We start from the raw sequence: 25,763 nt of genomic DNA on the forward strand, positions 1-25,763 counted from the left end.
TCATTTTTTAAAATGATAAAGTTAATTTATAAATGATTTTCTAAATCTTCCAATATAATGAAATTAAATTTCTATAAGCTGGTATGAGGTCAACTACACACTTTTTCTAGTATATTATTATAATGATATATACATATCTCTATATATGCGTATATGGATACATTTATCTATGTGTACTATATTTTGTCTTCTCCTAACTATCTTATAAGGCCAGGAACTTGTTTCAGGCTGGAAACATTTGTTTTGTTTGTTGATAAACCGCTGTACCTTACCATTATCTCTATAAGGATACAAGGGAAACTGAACATAGTTAGCCTTAGGCTTCATGAAATATAGTTGTTAATTTACACGTTATATTTTTATAATAAAAGAAGTTCTTAGAATGAGAAAAAGAAATAGAAATGAAGGACATGACCTTTCCTAGGTATGGTGTAGCATAAAGTTTATTGTAGGTAAATGGGGCAGATGTCCAGAGGCAGAGATCCAGGAGAGTCCAGAGTGAACATGGCCAGAACTGAGCCATATGAGGAGATGGTAGAGAGGGCAGGGGGGAGGAGTCACCAACCAAGAAGGCAGGCCTGGGCCAAGACTGGTGAAGGAGGTAAAGTTTATACCAAAAGGTCCAAATAACCAAAATAGCTGTATTGTATAAGGAAGGGTAGCTGGGGGAATGGTAGCCCAGCCCTTGCCCTGGGCAAGTTTAAGGTAGGAGGGGGTGTTATGCCGGCCATACATTGTAACAGGTAGGAACTGAGGGATGCTGGGAGAACCCGGCAGTCAAGTCCATTTTGACCTGTGAAATAGACACCTCAGCTGTTTGTCCCAGGGTTGAGACATACACCTTGAGAAAAGTACACCCTTTCCTCTTTTACTGAACACTGGAAATGAGTTTGTCCAGTTCCCCGAAGAGCTGTCACTACAAGGTACTAATCAAAGTGGTTGGTCTGGCTCCTAATGATTCCATCTGACACCTGCATTTATAATGGAAGAGCATTTCCTGATAAACTTCATTTGTGAAGCATTTATGAATTGAAATTAAACTCAAGTGAAACACAAAAGGTGAAAATTGTGTTAGTCGTCAAGAAAACAAACAGCATTCGAAGAGAAATGCACGATTATTTTGTTACTCTTTTGTTCACTGGATGCTGAAACTCAGAAAGGCCATGCAAACCTTTGTTTAATGGAAAATGATAAGGAAAAATGTTAGGGTCATGTATGCACAGAAGAGATCCTAATTTAGGTAACACAGGGTCTAGAAGTTCTTGGCTTAGTGCAATGAACTTTTCACCATCCAGGAGCAAAGCAACCTCTTAAGGTTATCAAAACCTTGTTAAAAATGGACCTCCCCCATCAATGGGCTGGGGGAGGGGCATGGGTGGAGAAGACGGAGGGAGGGAGGGAACAAGAGAGGGGGCTTGGGATATAAAGTGAATAAACTGTAATTAATAAAAAAATAAATATATTTTTAAAAGTACTTTAAAGCCAGATCAATATCTCACCGAAACGAAGATTTGCAAGTAAAGCTGTTTGAATAAAAGGTATGCTGTGTAACACAGCCTGACACACCACAGCAAGTAGCTGTGAGACCAGATGGATTATCTTTTCTTGTCTCTACTTTTTTTTTTTCCTTTTAAGGGAGAGGTTGCAAGGCCAAAGATGTGAAGAGATGGGGATATGAGTAGGATTGGGGTACATGATGTGAAATTCACAAAGAATGAATAAAAAGTTTTTTTTCTAATAAAAAAGAAAGAGAAAACAGTGGTAGATTTAAAAATGATAAAACCAACAAAAGCAGCACAAGTAGTAAAGAAGCAATGACTTCTTTTATTACTCATTTAAGCGATTATTCTTACCAAACATTCATTACAAAAAAAGATCCTAAAATCGCAACACTAATCTCTCCATTTCGTTTTCTGTCGCTAAGTAAAACAGATGTTGGAGTAAAACTTGACATATGTACATATGCAACAAGGTTTTCAGATGAACACACTCTTAAATATTTTTAAACTGGGGCTGGAGCGGTAGCTGATCAGTTAAGAGCTCTTGTTGCTCTTCTTGGGGACCCCAGGTTGAAGGCTCTAAACTGCCTGTCACTTCAGTTCCAGGACACTTGATACTCTCTTTGGACCTCTCCAATGAGCACAGATTTCACTCCCACACACACGTTACAACTTAGATGTGTTTCCGAAGAGTCCATTTTGCTTAATTCTTTAAGACATTGGGAATCATGGGACACAATTCAGTAATCTGTAATGCAATAATTTGCCTGTACAAAGAACATATCAAACCCTGCACTGCTATATGGAGTTTATAATTTATAGTGGAACAGATTGGGAGACCTAATTTTGTCATGTTATCGACTAAACATCATAAATATTAATGGAAATTTAAATGTAAAACATCCCTTTTAAGGCAAATTAGTACCAAAGCGAAGATTCTCTATCATATTTTTCCCAGACAAATTGCTAATTAAAACTTGTTGGGTATACCACCATTTTTTATTTTATAATTTGAAAAGAACAATTCTAATAATTGCTCAGTAGTCTTTAGTGTTTCTGAAGCATAAAGACAAGATGTCACTGAGTCAATACAATCTTTCATATTGTGTTCCAAATGCTGTTAAAATTATTTTCAATAACTAAATTGCATTAAGATATAAAAATAACTAAAATCATATGCAGTGAATAATTACAAATCCATTAATGGATCAAAACAGAGCAAATGAGGGAAGAAATAAATTTATTACTGACAGGAGAATTGATGGCTCTTCAGGCAGGCACTATTTAGGTTGGATTATTCCCACCAGCCAAAAGATTTTCATTTATATTAGTACAGAACAAGTATACCCATGCTTAAGATTTAAAAATTCTTATATTTTTATAAATATATACGCCATGTATTGCTTCTATAAACATTCATATTTGTACTCACATATATGCATATTTGTATACTTACAATATTTTATATAATGCTAATATTCTACCTATATATATATAGAGAGAGAGAAAGAAAGAGAGAGAGATAATGGTGTATTTAATTTCATACAATGCCACTCATCATTCTGTAACTATTGAGTCATTGTGAATAGCTATAGTGAGATTGTGAAAAAAGTGAAATCTGAAACAGTTTTATGAAGCTAGTCAATAAAAGGAATGTCCAAATTTATGTATATTATTTAGAGATACTCAAGAAATCTTCCAAAAGTATCATGCCATCCAAATTAAAAGAGGAACATTTTGACAAAGCATTCATAATCCTCAACTAAGAAAACAGCTAGTGGCCCTAATGAGCAATCACTTTCTGTATTCAAGTATGAATACTGCACTGAGAAGTGGTGTGCCACCACTAAGAACATAATAAAATTCTAACCTGCATATTGTCAACTTAGCAGAGAGGCATCATATGCAAATTTCTAAGGCGTATGAATATTTGATCAATCAAGCTTAAAGTCAACACACCCCAAAGAAACATCATTAAAATAAATAACAACAAGCACTTTTATTGCTATGTGTGCAAATATTAGTCAACTGAGATCTCCCTTATGAGATTAAGATAAACATAAAATCGTAAGAAATCACACAGGTATGGAGACATTTTCAAATTTATGAAGTGGGTGAAAAAAAAAAAAACACATACTCCATTAAATTGGAGGCATACAATATTTTATGAAATATATGTTAATAATTAGCACAAATTTATAAGATGAGAGGATAATTATGCTTTTATTAGAAAAATATAATCTACCTCAATAATTAAAAACTAATATAAGTAATTTTGTAAAGGTATTCACATTTCTGTTGAACACAAAAAAAGATTCAGCTTGCTTTTCTCACTGCCAGTGTTTGGCTCTATTTTGTGACTGGTAGCCAACGCTTCATCTTTAGACTGCACAGAAGGGTCATATGTATAGAAGACAGCATGAATTTGTTCTTCACAAATACAAGTCATAACAAGTAAGCAAATTGGGTAACATTCATGACTGATATATAATACATGCCCAGTGATAATGATATATTAACTCCAAAATTAATAATTATCTATTTATATGCAAATGGTAAAATATGTAAACTTTCTTTATTGTTACACACAAGTGAAAATTTAAAAATAATATAAGCCTGGTATGGTGTCACATGTCTTTTATCCTAGAACTTGGGTGACAAAGAGGCATAGGCAGGAGGGATCTCTGTGAGTTCAAGACACTCTGGTCATGCAGTGAGCTCTATGTCAGTCAAGACTACACAGTAAGATGCTGTATGAAACACAAAACAAAAAAATAAGAAGAAAAAACAATGATACGAAATGTTGAAATATTTCAGCTCTCAAACTACTTGTTAGTTCTTTAAATGGTAGAAATTTACAACTGTTTTAGAAAACTCATCTCGCAAAGTCATGCTGATGGCAGTACACATTTTTAATTGCCTTTTCTTCCCAATGTGGAAAATCTGAGCTGAAAAGTTTCAACCCTGACACTCCTTTTATCTAAAAATGCAATTTGTGCATAATCCTTATTAAAAATTTTGTCATATAAGCAACAAAAGATATAATGGGGGGGGGCTCCACCTCATATTATTGATTATGACACCACAGACAAAGAAGATCCAGACAGCCCAGATGAGCCCTGATAGGCTAGGGTCAGATTGTAGGGGAGGAGGACCTCCCCTATCATTGATCTAGAGGGTGCATATAGGGGGAAAGAAGAAGGGAGGGTGGGATTGGGAGGAGATGAGGAATGAAGCTACAGCAGAGATACATAGTGAATAAATTGTAATAAATAATAATAATAAGTTAAAAGGAAAAAAATCAACCAATCAGTCCATCCATAACTGTGTATAGGACACATGACACAGAAATCTTTGTATCCGTTATCTTGAAAGAGTGGGATTTAGGGTGGGAAAGAGATTAAAGGTAGATATAAAAGATGTAAAGACAATACTGTAGCAAGTGATACAAAAGTACCGTCAAAGAATTCTCAGCAGAGGAATATCAAATGGCAGAGAAACACTTAAAGAAATGTTCAACATTCTTAGTCATCAGGGAAATGCAAATCAAAACGACCCTGAGAGTTCACCTTACACCCATCAGAATGGCTGAGATCAAAAATGCTGGAGAGGTTGTGGAGAAAGGGGAACCCTCCTCCATTGCTGTTGATAATGCAAACTTGTACAACCATTTTGGAATTCAATCTGGTGCTTTCTCAGACAATTAGGGATAATGCTACCTCAAGATCCAGCTATATTAGTCCTTGGCATATATCCAAAATATGCTCAAGTATACGAGGATATTTATTCAACCATGTTTGTAGCAACTTTATTTGTGATAGCCAGAAGCTGGAAACAACGCAGATTCCTCTCAGTTGAGGAATGGACAGAAATTGTGGTATATTTACACAATGGAATAGTAGTCAAAAATTAAAAACAAGGAAATCATGAAATTTGCAGGCAAATGGTAGGAACTAGAAAATATCATCCTGAGTGAGTTATCCCAGAAGCAGAAAGACACACATGGTATATACTCATTTATAAGTGGATATTAGACATATAATATTGGAAAAACTTACTAAAATCTGTACACCTAAAGAAGCTAAACAAGAAGGAGGATCTGAATAAGATGATCAGTCCTCACTCAGAGAGGCAGAAAGGGAGAAGAGGGAGAAAACAGGGAATAGGACAGAAGCCTATCACAGAGGGTCTCTGAAAGACTTTTCCCAGCAGGGTATCAAAGCAGATGCTGAGACTCTTAATCAAACTTCGGGCAGAGTTCAGGGAATCTTATGAAAGATCAGGGAGATAGAAAGACCTGGAGGAGACAAGAGCTCTACAAAGAGAGCAACAGAACCAAAACATCTGGACAAAGGGGTCTTTTCTGAGACTGATACTCAAACCAAAGGACCATTCATGGAGATACCCTAGAACCCCTGCACAGATGTAGCCCATGGCAGTCCAGTGTCTAAATGGCTTCCCTAGTAATGGGAAAAGGGACTGTCTCTGACATGAACTCAGTGGCTGACTCTTTGATCACCTCCCCCTGAGTGGGAAACAGCTTTGCCAGGCCACAGAGGAAGACAATGCAGCCAGTCCTGATGAGACCTGATAGGTTGGGGTCAGAGGGAATGGGAGGAGGACCTACCCTATCAGTGGACTTGGGGATGGGAATGGGAGGAGATAAGGGTGGGATTGGGAGAGGATGAGGAAAGGAGGCTACCACTGAGATACAAAATGAATAAACTATAATTAAAAATAAATAAATTAATTAAAAAAACAAAAGTACCATCAGATTTCAATTGGCTTAATCAACAGAACTATATCAACATGAATATATATATATATATGCCTGAATAAGAACTGCATCTGATATAATAAATATTTATTGTTGGCTAAAAAAAAGCAAAAAATAAAATAAAATCAAACTCAAGAAGACATAGACATTCTGAAAGAAAAATAATGACAAAATAAATTATTGCAAATACATGTGAGAGAATATTATGAAATTTTCTTAAAAATATTTGTTTTACATGAAGGAAAATCTAATAAACTACATGATTTCATAGGAAGTTTAATTAATAACAGTGCGAAACAAGACAGAACATTTTTGTACCACAAAAAAATTATAAATGTACATCCCAAAATGTTAGCTGTGGTGATATTTAGGAGGTAGGAATTTCACTAGTTTTACCTGGCCTTTGTTCCTTAAAATTAATAAACTTTTTACAGAAGGCATGTCTAATAACATGCACTGGTTATTTGTAAATAATCCAGTTGAAAGTGTTTCTAAGAGGAAAGGAGAACGAGGTAAAACAGTATTGATTAGGGGGGTCCAACCTTTCTTTAGAAAGGCTTATAGCTCATTCAGTCTTTTGATGAGCATTGATGGGCTTTCTGATCCATTTTATTCCATAAGCTAGATGCAGACATCTAAAGATAAATCAGTCACAATCACTTTCAGGTAATCTTCAGGTGCCTACAGAGGCAATGTCAGTACAACTGCAGCAGATTGAGTCTTAAAGTTAAGCTAAAGAGAGCATGCTACAGAGAAAAGGAGATAAGGTTCTAAAACTTATGAAGAAATTTTCCACATACAACGTATACACACAAAAAGAATGGTTTCAGACTGGAAATACAGTATGAGAAAGTTGAGAAACGTGGTTTTAATAGTATCAATGTTGATTACTGTATTTATTTACAAAAGTCTCAAATAACAAGCCAACGTTCTGACTGTGTCATTGTTTAAAATAACATTGCCATGGTTACTATCACATTTTTTTTAATTTTATTTTATTTTTTATTATTAGTTACATTTTATTAACTCTGTATCCCTGCTGTATCCTGCTCCCTTATTCCCTTCCAATTCCACCCTTCCTCCCTCATCTGCTCCCTGCCCCTTCCCAAGTCCACTGATTGGGGAGGACCTCCTTACCTTTCATCAGACCCTGTTTTATCAGGTATCTTCAGGACTGGATGCAAAGTCCTCCTCTGTGGCCTAGCAGGACTGCTCCTCCCTTGGGGGGTGGGGAGATCAAAGAGCCAGCCATTGAGTTCCTGTCAGAGATAGTCCCTGTTCCCCTTACTATGGGAAACCAATTGGTTACTGAGCTACCACAGGCTACATCTGAGTGGAGGTTCTAGGTTATATCCATACATGGTCCTTGGTGTAACATCAGTCTCAGAAAAGACCCAGTGCCCAGATATATTTGGTCCTTGTGGAGCTCCTATCCTTTCCACGTCTTACTAACTCCACTTCTACGGAAGGTTTGGTTATGAGGCTTAGTATCTGTTTTGAAACATTGCTAGGTAGAGTCTTTCAGATGCCTTGTGTGGTAGACTCCTGTCATACGTCCAATGCACATCCATTTGTCTTTCTAAGTGAGGATTGATCATCATTCTCTTCAGATCATATAAATCTTTTGCCTTTTACATTTTTACACTTTAGCTGCAACCAAGAACTTCTGTGACCAAGACATTTCCTAGATGTGTTTATGATTTCACTCTGCCTTGTCCTGATACCAACTGTGGTGTATTATTTCATTTCTCATAAGCATTATACTAGTTCATTCTCAGTATGTCCAGCATCCTGTTATTTTAAAGATGGAGAAACAGAAAAGAAGAAAAGAGAGAAAACGAAAAGAAAAATAGCAGAAAGTCATCTTTACAAGGCATCTCTCTGTTATGTTTTCATACATGATTGGCATCCCAAACATCTTATCCTGCTTCACCTCTCAGGGTTTGGGTCTCACTCAGTTTGGCGTCCAGCATACAGAACAAACCACCATGCAAATGGATAGCAAGCATTTGTTGAATAAATTATTAAATCAATGTTATCATTTTTGTAAACAACATAGGTTTTATATAGAATTTGCCAGAAAATAACTCAGACCTTTCCCATGGAGTTAGTTGTATAGAAAGAATCAGGAAAAATAAAGAACAAGATATTAAATCACAGTATGGTAATTTGCCACACCTCCAAATAATTTACTCAAATTGGGTGCATTCATTTCACAAAAGATCTTACTGAAGAAATACAAAGCCTGACAGCCTAAACCTAACTTATTTCACCTACATTACAATCAATTATAACAGTGATATTTTACAGAAATATTATAGTTGCATTTGGTGTCTCGCCCAAAATGTCTAGCTAGTTTTATTCATTCCTCAGACTTCACAAGCCCCATGAGTAACACATGACAGAGAAGGAGGATCCTTCTATTCTCCTGAAACTGCCCAGTGGCCCAAGACTTCCTCCAACTTCTGAATTTTTCTTTTATATTCACAGTGATCTTGTAATTTTCTGCTCTTTCATGCAAGCAGGTTAAGGGAAGCATTTCCAATAGAGACATTCCTTATTCTCCTGGTGGCAAAACATCCTTGAAAAAGCACAAGATGCCACACAGCAGTCTCTGGAGCTCTTTTTGTTATATTTACTCAGTGTTGGAAAATCCCTGTCCTATGCGGAAGTGTCAGAAGGCTTGTCAACAAGTGAGTTATATAGTCACAAGCACCGTCAGGAGGCTTGGGGAAAAAGACAGTAAGCTTACTCACAAGCTTGAAGCTGCTGTTTAAGGCTTCCGAGGGCACACTTTGCATATGTATGATTCCAAACTGATGAACACAAGGCTTTGGACGGCAAGATGGATTGTTTCGCTAATAAATGCAAGAATGGATAAATCATCTTTAATGAAATATGTTTTGATATAAAGCTATCAGTGATAAACCTGTAATCAGCAGTATCAGTAAAAAAAATAATCTCAAGGACTAAAGTCATTGTGCATGGCAGAAATTATATTCATGCATGAGACTGGTATCGTGAACTATATATATGCATGCACAGCTTTCAGTGTGAACATTCATTTGTAAAAATATTTTTGAGTAAGTACATTCTACCATGTATGTCTAAGTATATACATGCCCACAAACAATAACGAACGATTATCTTTAAGCCACTAAATATAAATATAGTATAAAATGTTACCTTTTTAAAGACAACTATCTTGATTCTTTCTGTATTTTTGACTACTCTAGAAAATATGTATTATTTCTGTAATTTGATCTTTTTGTTTTGTTTTGTTTTGCTTTGCTTTGCTTTACTTTTGTTTTAGAGACAGAATTTCATGTAGCCCAGGCTGGCCTCAGGTTCACTATGAATCTTTGGCTGTCATTGAAATCCTCACAATCCCTGCCTCTACCTTGCTGAAGAAATATATATATATATATATATTCAATGATAACAGAGAGGAGAGAGACCACTTTCTCCCTTTCTAGACTAAGACTAAATATTATTCAGTCACTTGAATACATGAAGACAAAAACAAAACAAAACAGTTCAATCATTGTTTGTTATTTTTTTCTTCTGCTCTTTATGGAGGACACACCAGAAAAGATACATATTGACATGAATATTTCTGTCCTCTGTGATTTTAAACTAAGCTACAGGTGGAAGCATTCTGGGATTAGCATTAAGTTAAACGGGGTGCACTTGTGGCAGCACCCTGAAGGCTCCCCTGGGAAGGAACTAGAGCATGCCTCCTCGCTTTGTCTCAGATCCATCTGGGGAACAAGATAGACAACACGAAAAGGAGGCCATGTCCCCTTCAAGGGGAGGAAGGATTTGCAATGAACTCAGTAGAACCTTTGGCAAGAAAATGAAGAAAGACCTTGGACTCTCTGGCTGCCAGATTAAACAAAGTAAAAGCTGTCGTTTATTTTACTTAAGTCAGCTCAGTTGATTCATAATACTAGTGGTAAAAGCATCGTAGAGGACAGGTCAGGGATCACTAATCCTTTCTTAGTGCCTCTCTTATCTTATTAGATTTAAGCTAAAGGAAAAACAATCCAATAAGCAGCCAAGACTCTTACAGAGAATTAAAAGGCTTTTGGACATCGTTGCAGATGGAACACAGTTACAACTGAAGCTTGGAATAACAGACAACTTTACTTGCATTAGCTTGAATTAAAAAAAAGAAAAAAGAAAAAAAGGTACTGTGTTGAAATGTGAAAGGCCTGGCAATTATAACTATTTTTACATACCCTGAGATCGTCTCCTAGGTGGTCTCCCAATCTCTCAGTCCTCATTCCTGCATGTCACCTTTTACAGCGTTCAGTCTTCTCCACCCACCGCCCACTTGCAGGAGAGACTGCTGCAAAGACAGCCTCAGAATTTCCTGAGGTTCAAGGTAAATAGTTCTGGGGATCAGCCAGTGAATCTGCCAGTGTTTTATTTTCAGAGTAACTGTTGAGAACCACGCCCCGGAAGCTTTCACAGAACAAGGGTTGTGCAGTCCAGGCCCTCTGAATTCTGACCCCTAGCTGAGGTTCAGATCTTTTTCACTGCCTCTTTGTACCCACTTTAGTGAACCAGATCAGTTTGTGGATGATCTTCCTGTGTCCTCGCATATTTTCATTTTTGTTGGCCCTTTGAGCCCTTTTGTTTTGCAGTTCGTTGATACTCTGAAAGTTCTGGATTTATCTTGTAAGCCTCTGGCTGCTGCTTTACACAACGGGTTCCTTTGGCTGAGCACACTTGTTCTGAGTGTTATGTCCAACAAGTATATAAACAAACCACTTTCGAATCTGCTTGTTCATACCTGTGGCTTTTTGTGGCTGGTCAGCATTGCAGACATAAATTGAAATAAGAGAATTATGGGCTTTGGAATTTAATAGTTATGAGTTTAAAATAATTTTTATTATTTTTTTCAGGGAAAAAAAACTAACCACTTTGAACTCAATTTATTTATTTATTTCTAATTTAAGGACACTATCCCTGGGTGAATGTGCAGATAATTTTTTAAAAGAACAAATCTGAGATTTTTATATTTCCCTAGCCAAACTGTATCCAGATTTTTATAAGATACTTCTCTTGAATAATCAGATATTCCAGGCAGAACATGGACAGACAATCATTAACAGTATACAAGAACTCTCCTCTTGTATAGACAGACTATCAAGTCAGAAAGCCACCATAAAACCCAGTGAAGTCTTCATCCTAGAATGCTTTGAAAATGCTTTGAAGAGGAGGAAGTAGTTCAGAGTGAGGGCTAACATTTCACACTCAGGATTTTGTTTCACAACTTATCACAAACTGACCCTGAGTCTCAAGAAATGGAATGAAAATGGCAGAATTAACCACCTGAAGACCCAGGATCTTGCATAGAGGGAACTGAAGCTCTTGAGAAGACACTTAATGACGGCATTGCTCAGTAGGCTGGCAAAAACGAGTTTAGAAGGTCAGGTTCCAAAAGGTCTCTGATTTTCAGGGAGTTAGGTCTATGTGGAGGACACAGGGCAAAGAGGATATGAAACTGAGTTTAGAGTTTTCTCCCATACCACAGTGCATTTTTGTGCCATAGTGACCACTTATGTCAACACCAGGACGTTTCCCCTGGGAGCCAACAGGGGTTTTTCAAAATTATCAGGGAAAGATGGTTTCTGTCATCAATCCCGCTTGGGAGACACTTTCTTAGTGACACACAGTCCTCTCCATCCCACCACCCCCCCACAAAAAAAAAAAAACAAACTAGAAAACAATAAAGTGTTCTGTGTGCTGACAACATAGCCTTAGAAAGAAGTAAAACAAGATTCTGCCTTTTTATAAACCTTGATAAAACTAGTATTTCAAACTGTACAGTCACCAGAAATTCACAAATTATCAAATATGCACACCTGTCTCTTGGCATCTACAGCAACTTCAGCTTTCTGTGCTTGGTCTGTTCTGGAATCTCCATTTTCCGTGGGATTATTTAAATCTTTACCAGCATCAGCCTTCTTCTTCTTGGGTAAATTCTCTCCCTTCTTTCTAGGGACCAGCTGAGACTTGGGCTCTGGCTTTGGAGGATAAGTTTAGCAGACAAACTTGTAGGTGTTCAGTGTGGCTCTTCCTCCACCTTGGTTTTATCTCCTTTAGTATCCCCTTCAGTTTTTCTTGGTGTAATGGCTGAGGTGGGAGGCAGCTAAAGAAGATCCAGCAGCATGCAAATTTGGCCTGTTTGGAAATCATTCTTGCTTCTTTACACTGCTCCTCAGAATTTTATTTTATTTATGTTTACATGTAACATTTTGCTAATTCTTTAAAAGTTCCATACAGTAGTTTTTGACCATATTCACTCCTCACTCATCCACCTGACTCCTTCAAGATCTACCCTTACCTCCTTTCTGCTGCCACTTCATCTCTTCTTTTATTTTCTATTTTTATTTATAACTCTCTGAGTTCAGTTTGTACTATCTCCTGGGTCTGGGATCATCCACTAGAATGTAGTTAACCTGCAAGGAGGCTACACACTTTCCTTGAGAAATCCTCAGTTGTCCATAGTTGCTCTGTTAGTCATTGGGGTTAAAGACCTCTTAATCATCTTTGCTAAAACGCTGACTGGCTTGATCTTGTACCAGTATCATGCAGGTGACAGCAGCTGCTATAAGCTCACTAGTTCACTAAACTTGTCAAGTTCTGAAGACAGGGTTTTCCTTCAGTCCTCCCCAATCTTTGGCCATTACTATGTCGCTGCCACCTCCTCTGCCTGAGCCTTTTATATGCTGATGTCCCCTTTTTGGCTAAGCATTTTATTGACACTAATTCTCTGCACTTCTATTATCTATGTTAACTACCATGTATTCCACAAGGAACATGTGATATGATCTTGGAAGATATGAGTATAGAGGTTTGTTCCCAAGAGGAATGACTTTAATTCAACCAGAAAATGGTTGGTTACTTCCAGAGCATTACAACCACTTTTGCATGCATAGACATATTTTGACAATGAAAGTCATTATTGTTTGACTATGGATGACAACTTTCAATACTATGAATGATAGCCAGAAAGAAGAAAGTTTCCTTGGCTGAACCAATTTGATTTTGCCACATCCAATGTAGTGTATTTAGGAGTAAAGTTTTACCATTAACCAGAACCAGAAAGACACACATGGTATATGCTCACTTATAAGTGGATACTAGACCTATAATCTAGGATAAATATACTAAAATCTGTATACCAAAAGAAACTAAGAACGAAGGAGGTCCCTAAGTAAGATGATCAGTCCTCACTCAGAAAGACAAACAGACGGACATTGGAAGAAGGAGAAAACAGGGAACAAGACAGGAGCCTACCACAGAGGACTGAAAGATTCTATCCAGTAGTGTATCAAATCAGATGCTGACACTCTTAACCAAACTTTGGCCAGAATGCTGGGAATCTTATGAAAGAAGGGAGAGATAGTGGGACCTGGAGAGGACGGGAGCTCCACAAGGAGAGCAACAGAACCAAGAAATCTGGGCACGGGGGTCTTTTCCATATAGCTTTTCAAACACCTTTAATATTTTTCTTCCCTATCCTACTTTAGTACTTTTCTTTTAGTATTTTTCATCCTCTGTCCTACTACTTCATCTCTCTCTACTTAAATCTCAGATTTTCATTTTATATGTCACTTTATTCGATTTTTTCACAAGTTAATACACTATTTCACAAGTTAATACACTTGATGTATAGTGGATATTTATTAAATGATTGTAAAGCAGTAAAAGGATCAGATGCATAATATACTGTGTTAAATCTCCATGTAGTATTTTTGTTGCACTTGCATTTGAAGGGCTCTAGTAGGAATGAGCATGGCAAACATCTCTCCAAAAGGATTTTTCTTTTACCCTTCTGCTCCATTCCCACTTGGGTGCAAAAAACAAAAAACAAAAAACAAAAAACAAAACAAACAAACAAACAAACAAAAACACATTAGATTACATTCCTAAAGTTAGCCACAAAGGTCCAATCCCAGCTACTTCCTCCTTCTGAGGCTGACTACGATGATACAGCTATTACAGTGTTGAAGTACAGGAATCAAAAGCACCCTGGTTACTGTAATTATCATGCCCAATAAAAATTAAACACCCCATCCTTTCCTTATTTATTTATTTATTTATTTATTTATTTATTTGCAAATGGGCCAAGTCTGTCTGCTCTTTATCCAGAGGCAGCACTTTGTCCCTCAGGGCAAATATCCCTTTCCAGACTCCCATGTTCCTTTGCCCTTATCACTTGTCCTCTATTTCCTGTCTTTGTCTGCCCTTTGTCTCCTTTCTGCTAAGAGCTTTGTCTTGCAATATTTTTTGAGGACCTCATGGTCATTTCAGCATTACTATATCATTTGGTCTAAATTGAATTTTCGTGGATTCATTGGATGAAATGATTGTGCGAGTATCTATGTAGGTATAATCTTTAAGGAGATAATTAAAATAAAGTCATTAAGATTCTACTAACCTAATATAAACAATAGCATCTATTGTAGGAATATACAAAATCATATATATATATCAAAGAAATATTGTATGAGTCTTTTTAAAATATGCGTATTTGTGACACATTTAGAAAAATTCATCATATAGTACAGTCCCTATATTGCCAAACAACAGAAAGACAAGCTTCCTCTGCTGGAAATACTGGAAGAAATATTCCTAACTATACAACAAAGATATTTACTCAGCCACATTCATAGCAACTTCACTGTTAGTAGCCAGAATCTGAAAACAACCCAGATGCCCCTCAACTGAGGAATGGATACAGAAATCGTGGAACATTTACACAATGGAACACTACTCAACGATTAAAAATAAACAAACAAACAAAAAAAAAAAAACATGAAATTTGCAGGCAAATGGTGGGAACTAGAAAAGATCATCCTGAGTGAGGTCTCCTAAAAAACCAAAAGACACATATGGTGTATACTCATGTATAAGTGGATCTTAGCCATATAATAAAGGATAAACATACTAAAATCTACAGTCTTAAAGAAGCCAAACAACCAGAAGGACCATAGGGAAGAGGCTGAAACCTTGCTAAGAGGGGCAAAGAGGATAGACATCTGAAATCGGAGAAGACAAGGAATAGGACAGGAGCCTTCCACACACGACCTCTGAAATACTCTACCCACCAGGGTATGGAAGGAGATACTGAGACTCATAGCCAAACTTTGGGAGATAGAAAGATTGAAGGGGACAGGAACTCAGTGGCAGGCTTTTTTGATCACCTCCCCCCTGAGGGAATACAGCCTTGCCAGGCCACAGAGGAAGATGACAGGAGCAGCCTTTCTTTCATAAAGCTTGGGGCTGAAACTCAGTGGTGAAAGGGAAGAATCTGCCTCCATGACTGTTCTCAAAACTGAACATCAATCTCTGCAGCATGCATCATGAGATCCTGAGACTCATAGACAAACTTAAGAAATTAAACACCAACAAACCAAGTAACTCAAAGGTTGGGGTGTAGAGCTAAACAGAATTCTCAACAGAGGAACATAAAATGACAAGGAAACATTTAAAGAAATGCTCAGTAACCTAAGTCATCAGGAAAATGTAAATCAAACCAACTCTGAGATTCCATCAGAATGGTGGAGATCAAAACCTCATGTGGCAGCACATGCTGGAGATGTTGTGGAGAAAAGGGAACCCTCCTCCATTGCTGGTGGGAGTGCAAACTTGTGGAACCACTTTGGAAATCAATCTTGTGCTCTCTCAGAAAACTGGTAATACCCCTAACTCAAGACCAGCTATCCCACTCCTGGGCATATATCCGAAAGATGTTCTACCATAAAACAAGAACATTTGCTCAACTATGTACATAGCAGTTTTATTCATAATAGCCAGAATCTGGAAACAACCCAGATGTCCCTCAACTGAGGAATGGATACAGAAATTGTGGTATATTTACACAATGGAATACTACTCAGCTATTAAACAACAAGGAAATCATGAAATTTGAAGGCAAATGGGGAACTAGAAAAGATCATCCTGAGTGAGTTAACCAAGAATCAGAAAACACATATGGTATATACTCACTTATAAGTGGATATTAGCCATATTATCCTGAATAACCATACTACAATCCACAGACCTAAAGAAGCTAAATAACAAGGAGGATCCTAGGGAGGATGCTTCATTCTCATTCAGAAGGGCAAAAGGAATAGACACCTGAAGCAATTGAAGAGAGGAAACAGGATGGGAGAGTACCATAGATGTCCTCTGAAAGTTGAAAGTCTTAGAAAAAACTAAGACCTCTGATTTTTTTTGCATATTTTTGACTGTTTAAATGTATTGCTGTATATTCTTTGTGCATAGTGTTAGGTTCCATAAAGATAATTTCATTCAAACATTTATTTGACCATACTAACAAAAGTAATAAAAACTAAAGACAACAATACCCATGTCGTTATGTCAAACCGTAGGATTTAGGAGTGTAGTTATTTGCTTCCATGTTACGGCATGTGCATGTGTGTGTACATGTGTGTGTGTGTGAACATTGGAGAACATTCATATGTGTGATTGAGGGAATATTCATTCTCTCGCATATGTGTGGAAGTAAGAGAACAACCTCATATGTCAGTCCTTATCACCCGCCTGGTTTGAGACAGGGACTCCCTTTATTTATTTATGTATTTCATTCTGCCATTTACTTTATTGTAGCAGGCCCACAGGCATCTGGGGGATATCCTTGTCTCCACCTTCCCTCTCTCCATAGGAGTTCTGGGATTCCCCATGGACATGTTACAACATCTACTTTTACAAGGATTCTTGCCATCTAAACTCATGTCCTCATGCTTTTTTGGCAAGCACTTTACCCATGGAGCCTTCTCTCCAGCTCCCTTACAGTATCTTCATGTTGAACTTCTAGATTTCAATAATATGAAGAAATAAATTGCCATAATTTAAGTCATTGAATTTATGGTATTTATTATGACATTCTTAGAAAATAATAGGATAACCCTTGACTTTAGTTTTGTAGTTGCTACACTTGAAATAAAAACTAATTTGTGTTCATGATAGCAGTGTTAATTTGTTAATATAGCACTTAGAACTTTGAATTTCCTCCTGGAATTAGGGTGACAACAAATATTTTCTTGCTAAAGAAAGAAAATCTGGTGTTGTCATTAATTAAATCTTGTTTAGATAACCATGTTGTTGAGACTATGTGGGGACAGTTTTCTGGGCATGACTATAAGAAGGTCTAGCATCAAACACCCTGGTAATCTAAATTTTACACTCTTTCATTTATCACAACACATTTCTGTGATTTTCCTAGGGTGTTAGGTATTGGGGGTTGAATTTTAAACCCATCACTTGAGCTGGCATTTCATAGTCACTTATTTTTTGCACTTTGGCCAACTGTGGATCCATTCGAAAAATTTTACAATGTCCCAACCAAAAAGCAATCAATTACTATGGAGAGAAAAAGGAGCATGTTTATTTCTCCAGAGATGAGTTTCTTGATCGGTTGTCCAATCTGAAGTGGTCAGTTCTACACACATATATTTGGATTCAGTAGGCTGTGTGTGTGCATGTGCGTGTATGTCTGTGTCTGTGTGTATGTGTGTGTTGAGACAACAATAATTAAAGAAGAAGGGGTAATGAATATCAGTGAAAATTGATGGGGTGAAAGGGAGGAATAGAAAAACACAGAGAAATAGAAAAATATCGTATTCATATATGAAATTCTTAAAAATAAAAAAAATAAATTCAAACTATGAAAAAGATCTTTCTGGTGTCTTGGTCTAGGACATGTGATTCAGAGGCAGAAGAGTAAAGAATTCAAGGCAGGACTGTATATGGGACATCAAAGAGTGAGTGAAAGCAAAATACAAAATACATTGTATTTCCCTAAATACACAACTCTACTCATAGAGGAGTCTGTAATGTTATAGCAAGTATTATATTTCAGTTGGATTTTTAGCAGTGATGCTAAGCATGAGGCATGAATGAACTGTGAAACTTTGAGGACACATGAATATCTCATGTTCCATTTTGAGATTGGTGGATTCTAGATCATATTCACTATTGACACTTGATAGTTTCATAATAAACAGGACATGCATTGCTGGAGCCCTGAGCAACTTTAGCTCAATCTAGTCCATTTTTCTGTGTGTTGAACATTTTTATGCTATATTTTCTTTTTGTTTCTTACTAGGCATAATAATTATTAAATAATTATTATCAATTCAGCATAGGTGCCCATAGGCAGAGAACTAATCACTTTCTCCAGTACCATTGTAAAAGAGCAGTGAAGGGTGAGACTTTTAATTTGAATCTCTCACCACTGTGGCTTCTGGACTTTAAGTATAAGAAGTCACTGTCTAACAAGTTCCTGTATAAACAAAAAATGGTATATGCTTAAAAGAATTGGGCTATGTAATTTCAGACTGTTTGGGGTCTTAGTAATTGGTGAGTGACAGGATTAAAATCTAGCTGGAGGTGGTGGCACTGACCTTAAATCCCTGTTTTCAGGAAGCAGAAATAGGTGGATCTTTGTGAGTTCTGGGTCAACTTGGTCTTCATACCAAATTCCTGGATAGCCTTGTAGTGAGACTTTGTTTCAAAAGGAAATAAAGTATTAAAAATCAAAAAACGGATAAATTGGCAGAAGAAAGTGATGGTTTTACTAAGATTCTGTACATCATACTCTTAAAGAACAGTGAAAATCAAATCCTACTTCACAGATGGAGAAAAAAGTTATTCATTCAAATCCATGATAATAATTAACCAGTAGCTAGATCTGCTGGACCCACTATTTGTAACTATCCCCTGACCCACTGTTTTGTTTGATTTTATTTCATCTCAATGTGCTTATTTAGAAAAGACATAACTTAGAAGAATAGATGTTATAATCATGGAAACAGTATTTGTGTCAGAAGAGCCTTAACCAAATACTGTTGAGCAATTATCTCTCCGACACCTCCTAACACCTTTAGTCTCACCTTCATTTCTCCAATATGGGTGTAACTCATGGTTCAGTCACCAATAAATTATTAAGTAAATAAAAATGAAATTTGACATTATATATTATGCATTATGTTATATTGTTTCTCTATAGGATGCCTATAAAATACTAAAAGGTAGATATTATTAAAATGAGATAGAAAACTGGGATATTCAGAGATTAAATACCATGCCTAAGATAATACAACTAGCACATAAAAAACATAATGAGTATGAAGCCTAAATATCCAGTTCTAGAATCTTGTCTTTTATGTTTTACATTAAACTAGTTTTAAATAACTCTATACTATATCATACTAAATGTTCTAAATGTTGTTCTTTATTAGATAATACACACAAACACACACACAAATACACTGTACACACACACAAACATGACATACACACTATACATATACACACATACACACACACATTGACTCATGCAGCAAACTCACTGCTACAAAATTCTATAATGTTATAATGGAGTTAATATGACACACTCAATTACTCTAGAAGTTTCATTTGTTTAAAGTAAGCATTAAGGAAACATATGCTTATTAATTTAAATATACCATGTTCTGTATTAGGACAGTATGGAGGATGAGAACAGTTTTAGAGTTTTTTATTGCTGTGAAGAGACACCAACCACCATGGAACCTCTTATAAAGGAAAACATTTAATTGGGGCTGGCTTATAGTTTCAGAAGTTTAAGAAGGGATGGATTCAGGCAGACATGGTACTACAGAAGGAACTGAGAGTTCTACATCTGAATCTTCAGGCAGCAGGAACAGAACTGAGCCACTAAGCCCAGCTTGAGCGTCTGAGATCTCAAAGCCCCATCTCCTCCCATTCCCACGTTGCATTCCTCCAACGAAGCCACAACTACTCCAGCAAGGCCATAATTCCTAACAGTGTCATTCCCTGTAAGCCTATGGAGGCCATTTTTTTTCAAACACCGCATTCCACTCTGTAGCCCCCCAGAAGCTTGTAAGCATATCATAATGCAAAATGCAGTTATCCAACTCCAGAAGTCCCCATAACAGTCTCAAACTTGCTTGAAAATCCAAAGTTCAAAGTCTCTTATGAGACTCTTGCAATCTCTTAGTTGTAAATCCCCTGTAAAATCAAAATTACAAGGCAGAGTATATATTTCCAACATACAGGGGCACAGGATATACATTACCATTCCAAAGGGGAGGAAAGAGAGCATAGTGGGGAAAATACTAGGCCAAAGCAAGACCTAAAACCAGCTGGGCAAACAACTCTTCATCTCCATGTCTGATGTCAAAGCACTCTTCAGACTTTCAACTCCTTTCAACTTTGTTGACTGCCATGCATTTCTTTCTCATGGGCTGGTTCCACTCCCTGTCAGCAGCGCTCCTTGGCATGTATCCCATGACTGGTTATCTCCAGCATCCTAAGGTCTAACACAATCTAGGTTCACTCAATGCCTTCTCTAAGGCTCCATGCAGGATACCTCTGATGGAAGCCTGGCCTGAGTGGCTTCCCTTATTTGCAGAGGGAGGTTCCATAACCCCTTTCTTCTCTTCTTGACTCTAAAACCAGAACCATGTAGCAGAAGATGACAAGTTCTGGTGCTTGCTGGAAACGGAACATGGCCCCCCTCATTCAATTACATCTTCACCAGCTTTCTGTTTGGCATTTGGCTAAATGGCATTTAGCCTATGAAGCTGCTACTGTCTGTCCAGTGGGGTCTTTCTTAAGAAAGATTTGAACTGGTCATGACAGTCCATTTTATTCCAGACACAGATGTATCCGTGTCTCATAATCACAACCCTATATTTCTCTTTGTGCCTGCAAAGTCCCGTGGGTTCTTCTGGCTCCACCTCCCATACCCCTGTAGAAAAGTATAGTGTTACAGGGGATTTGATTCTGCTCCTCATCCTCGTACAACAAACACTTTATCCATTGAGCCATTTCCAGACCTCAGAGTATTTTTTTAAAAGCATCAATAATATTGATATCACTTTAAATGTGATAGAATAATTCCAGCATATTGATTAGCATCAACATTTTAAAAAGAGATTTATTTATATTTCCTTGTGTGCATGGCTGTTTTGGATGTTCTAATAAATATGTTGACCTACCTCACAATTAAATGCTAACATGATAAGTACTTGAATTCTCTCATTACAATTGAGAATTTGAGTTTCAACAACATCAAATAGCTGTGTTAGGATACAAACACATATGACACCTTTTTTATTTGTTTATAATAGTATTATTGGCATAACACTATGTAGTATTATTGACATAAGGGAAATTTTTCTATAAACAAAAGCAATTTAGTCAATAAAATTTTACCTAATGATGAGGTACATTGAATTAAATTATAGAATTAAATTACTCAACCCATAAAGACATTGAAGACTGAAATGAGAAAAGGTTGTTGACATGGAATGTTTTTTGTTTTTTTTTTATTTATTTATTTTTTTTATCAGTTACATTTTATTAACTCTGTATCCCAGCCGTGTTCCGATCCCTCATTCCCTCCCAGTCCCTCCCTCCCTCCCTCATCTCCACCGTGCCCCTTTCTGTTAAAGTTACCTAAATTAACCAAAGAGAAATGCTAAATTAATTGTGAAAACACATTCTGAGTCAGCACCCCTGATATCTAAGTCTAGTTTGGGAAGCTGTAACAACAAATTGCCCAAATCCTAAAAGGATTCTATTCTCAAAAGAGTTTAGTCATTTTCTTAAAGGAACAGATGGACTATGTTTTATTTTCAAACTTAGGATTATATGCTAGTTAGTTACCATGACTAACACTTGGTAATTGCATTGTTTTTTTTGTTTTTTGTTTTTGTTTTTTTGTTTTTTTTTTCAATTTAACCATCTCAAGAATTTAGACTCTGTTGGTCAGTGTCTGCCCTGGTTTGGAGTCAATTTGTGCTGACTTTGGATTGTGGGCTGAGTTCAAATCTGTTATCTAATTTATTTTCTATTTTTAAAAGTAATCTTTCTATTAATTCTTGAAGGACATCATATTTTAATTTTTTATCAAAAGTTTCTCAGTCCCTCACTCCTCCAAGATCTATCCCTACCTCCCTATATACCCAGTTTTCATGCTCATTTTTAAAAAATTAATAATCACTCATTTCATGTTATACCTAAAGCAAGCCATAACACTGAAGAAGACAAGATAAGCAAGGACTCTTGTTGCTTGGAAAGCTGAAATGATGGATTCACGAGTTCAAATCCAACCTACACTACAAACCAGTCCAAAACCATCCAAGACAATTGTGTGATCCTCTATCTTGAAAAAAATCAAAAGCCATAGATATTTTTAAAAGAAAGTAACAGTTATTACTTTGGTTCACCTAAAGGGAAAGGGGTTATACTAAATGTTTTAATCTAAAACAATGACCATAGCAAATTAAAAATAAAAAGAAGTCCCAGAAGAAAAGGTGATGGCGATAACTCATGTGTAGAGTATGTGCTTACTGTTTAGCTGTCCTTAGGATAAACACACGCACACACACACACACACACACTCACACACACACACGACAAACCATGACTACATGTGTAAATTTATGTCACGTATATTAACATTGAGAAAAAAGGTCATCCAGCTAAGTCAGATTTTATGGCACTGGTAAGATGTATCTTACCTACAACAGAAATGTATAGTGCTTTGTTGGAACATGGCCTAAGAACGGAGTCATGCTAGGAGAATTCTAAATGCTTGTGAGAAAATTCAAAGAAAACAGAACAAGAGTCCTGTGACCTCAGTTTCTTCAAAACACAGAACGGTTGCTGAAGGGTGTTCTCCTGCCCCTCTTAAGTGTAGCAGATAGGAACGAGTTTACTTCAAAATGTTCATTACTACTCAGTATTATTTGTTTATATGACTCTATGGGAAAACACATTTTTGCCACCTGTGGCTTGTACTTTACTTGTGTGATTCTTTTTAGCCCTCGGTGTATATATTGCCTAATGCTCTGAATAAAGTTGGCTACTGAATGAGGAAAGCCGTTAGTCTACCACAATTATTGCCTCCATCCCCCCATGACCTGTTATCTCTAGAGTAGTAATCACTGCTACATGATACATCATATAGCTATAGTTCATCTACCACAATTTCAGAGAAAAATACATCAGTGTGTTTAAATGGGCCTTTTAGGTGAAAAAGTCTCTAAGACTGTTCATTTTTATAAAGTCATTTTTGTAGTGAAATAATCAGTCAAGCCTGCCTGCCTTCCTTCCTTCCTTCCTTCCTTCCTTCCTTCCTTCCTTCCTTCCTTCCTTCCTTCCTTCCTTATTTCTTTCTTCCTTCCTTCCTTCCTTTTGTAAATCTTTCTAACTGGAGCTGGGGAGGTAGCCCAGTGGTTAAGAGCATATATTGCTCTTCCAGAGGAGCCAGATTCGGTTCCTAGCATCCACATGGGCCAGCTTGTAACTGTCTGTAACTCCAAATTCCTGTTAGCCAACACCTCCTTCTAGACTTTGTGGCGCTTGCACTCACATAGTCTCTTACCAACGCAGACGCAGAGATACACACAATAAAAAATGGAATAATCCACTGACTTACTATTTTGTAATCTTTTTTTGTTGTTTCTGACCATCCAGGCAGTGTCAGGCAAGGGCTCTGGTGGTGTAGGCCTCAAGTTGGACCACTGCTTGGCCACTCCCACAAGCTCTGTACCTCTGTTGCCTCAGCCATCATGTCTTGCAGGAAGGACAGATTGTAGGTTGAAGGGTTTGTGGCTGGGTTGATGTTCCATTCCTGCTAAGAGGATCCTTGCTTTGTTATAGAAGATGGCAAGTCAGACTCTCTATCCCCATTACAAGGAGGATTCAGTGGGCTCATTCTCTTGGATTCCAGGGAGTTTCCACTGCACTAGTTTTCTACATCACCCCTGGCAAATGGACCCAATTCCAGTAATCTCTGCTATACTCTTTCCCTTTGTCTGTCCAGCCTCCGACCTGATCCCTCCTGTTTCCACCCCTACCCACACACAGCAAATCCACTCACAATATCTAGTATACTATAGTAGAAAAAGTAAAAGAATGAAAAATTAAAATGAAACATGCTATAAATTTATTTTGGCCGAAAGTAATTTAACTGTGATGCATTTCACTGTACTGAAAGCAAAGAAAAAAGAAAATAAAATTGATGGTCCCAGTTGTTAGATTATGTCCTGCGGTTTCTACCTTCACCTCATGTCTCAAGAACAAACAACATACAGAATCTTTCTTTCTGATATATCAAACTGGTTGGAAAATGGCTTAGGGTTCTGTTGCTGTGAAGAGACACCATAATCATGGCTAGTCTTTTTTTTCATATTTTTATTTATTACAATTTATTCACTTCGTATCCCAGCTGTAGTCCTCTCCCTCATCCCCTCCCAGTCCAGCCCTCCCTCCCTCTTCTCCTCCCATGCCCCTTTCCCAGGCCACTGATAGGAGAGGTCCTCCTCTCCTTCCATCTGACCCTAGCCTATCAGGTCTCATCAGGATTGTTTGCATTGTCTTCCTCTGTAGCCTGGTAAGGTTGCCTCCCCTGCCTCAGAGGAGGAGGTGATGAAGGAGCCAGTCATTGAGTTCATGTCAGAGACATCCCCTGCTCCCTTTACTAGGGAACCCACCTGGAGACTGAGTCTATGGGCTACTTCTGTGCAGGGGTTCTAAGTTGTCTCCGTGCATGGTCCTTGGTTGGGGTATCAGTCTCTGTAGGGCGCCCAGGTCCCAGTATTGTTTGTTTGTTTTTTGGCTCTGTTAGTCTCCTTTTGGAGAATCTGTCCCCTCCAGGTCTTTCTATCTCTCCCGTCTTAAAATTCCATCCCCTCTTCCCAAAGTTTACCTATAAGTCTCAGCCTGTGCTTCAATACCTTAACCAGTAGTCTTTCAGAGGCCCTCTATGGTAGGCTCCTCTCCTCTTCCCTGTCTTGGCCTGCTTCCGATGTCTATCGCATTTGCCCTTCCGGATGAGAACTGAACATCTTTCCTAGAGGCTTCCTTGTTGTTTAGCTTCAATATGAGTATAGATTTTAATATGATTATCCTATATTATATGTCAAATAACCACTTATGAGTGAGTATATACCATGTGTGTCTTTCTGATTCTGGGTCACCTCATTCAAGATGGCTCTTTTCTAGTCCCATCCATTTGCCAATAAATATTTATAAAAATCATGAAGCTTTAAAAATGTTAATCACTTTGTGAGTGCTACGTGGGGAGTATGTTTTAGTAATAATTAAAATCCTAAACTCTGTAGACTAATTTATATAATACCCATGAGTTTTCTTTTTCTTCTATAAAATGGAAATAATAAAATCTTTTTTTTTGAGGCTAGAGAGATGAGGTTGTGATTAAGAGCACTTGTTCTTGCAGAAGAACAAGAACGAGGTTCAACTCCCAGGACTCATATGGTGCCTTACAATCATCCATAATTCGACTCCCAAAGAATCCAACAACTTTTTTCTGGCTTACAGACCACTGAATGCATGTGGTGCACAATAATACATGCACACTCAAAAAAAATCCTTCTACAACATCATAAAAAATAAATATTAAAATAAAA

This window comes from Meriones unguiculatus, chromosome 12 (assembly GCF_030254825.1).
Source record: "Meriones unguiculatus strain TT.TT164.6M chromosome 12, Bangor_MerUng_6.1, whole genome shotgun sequence".
NCBI lineage: Eukaryota > Metazoa > Chordata > Mammalia > Rodentia > Muridae > Meriones > Meriones unguiculatus.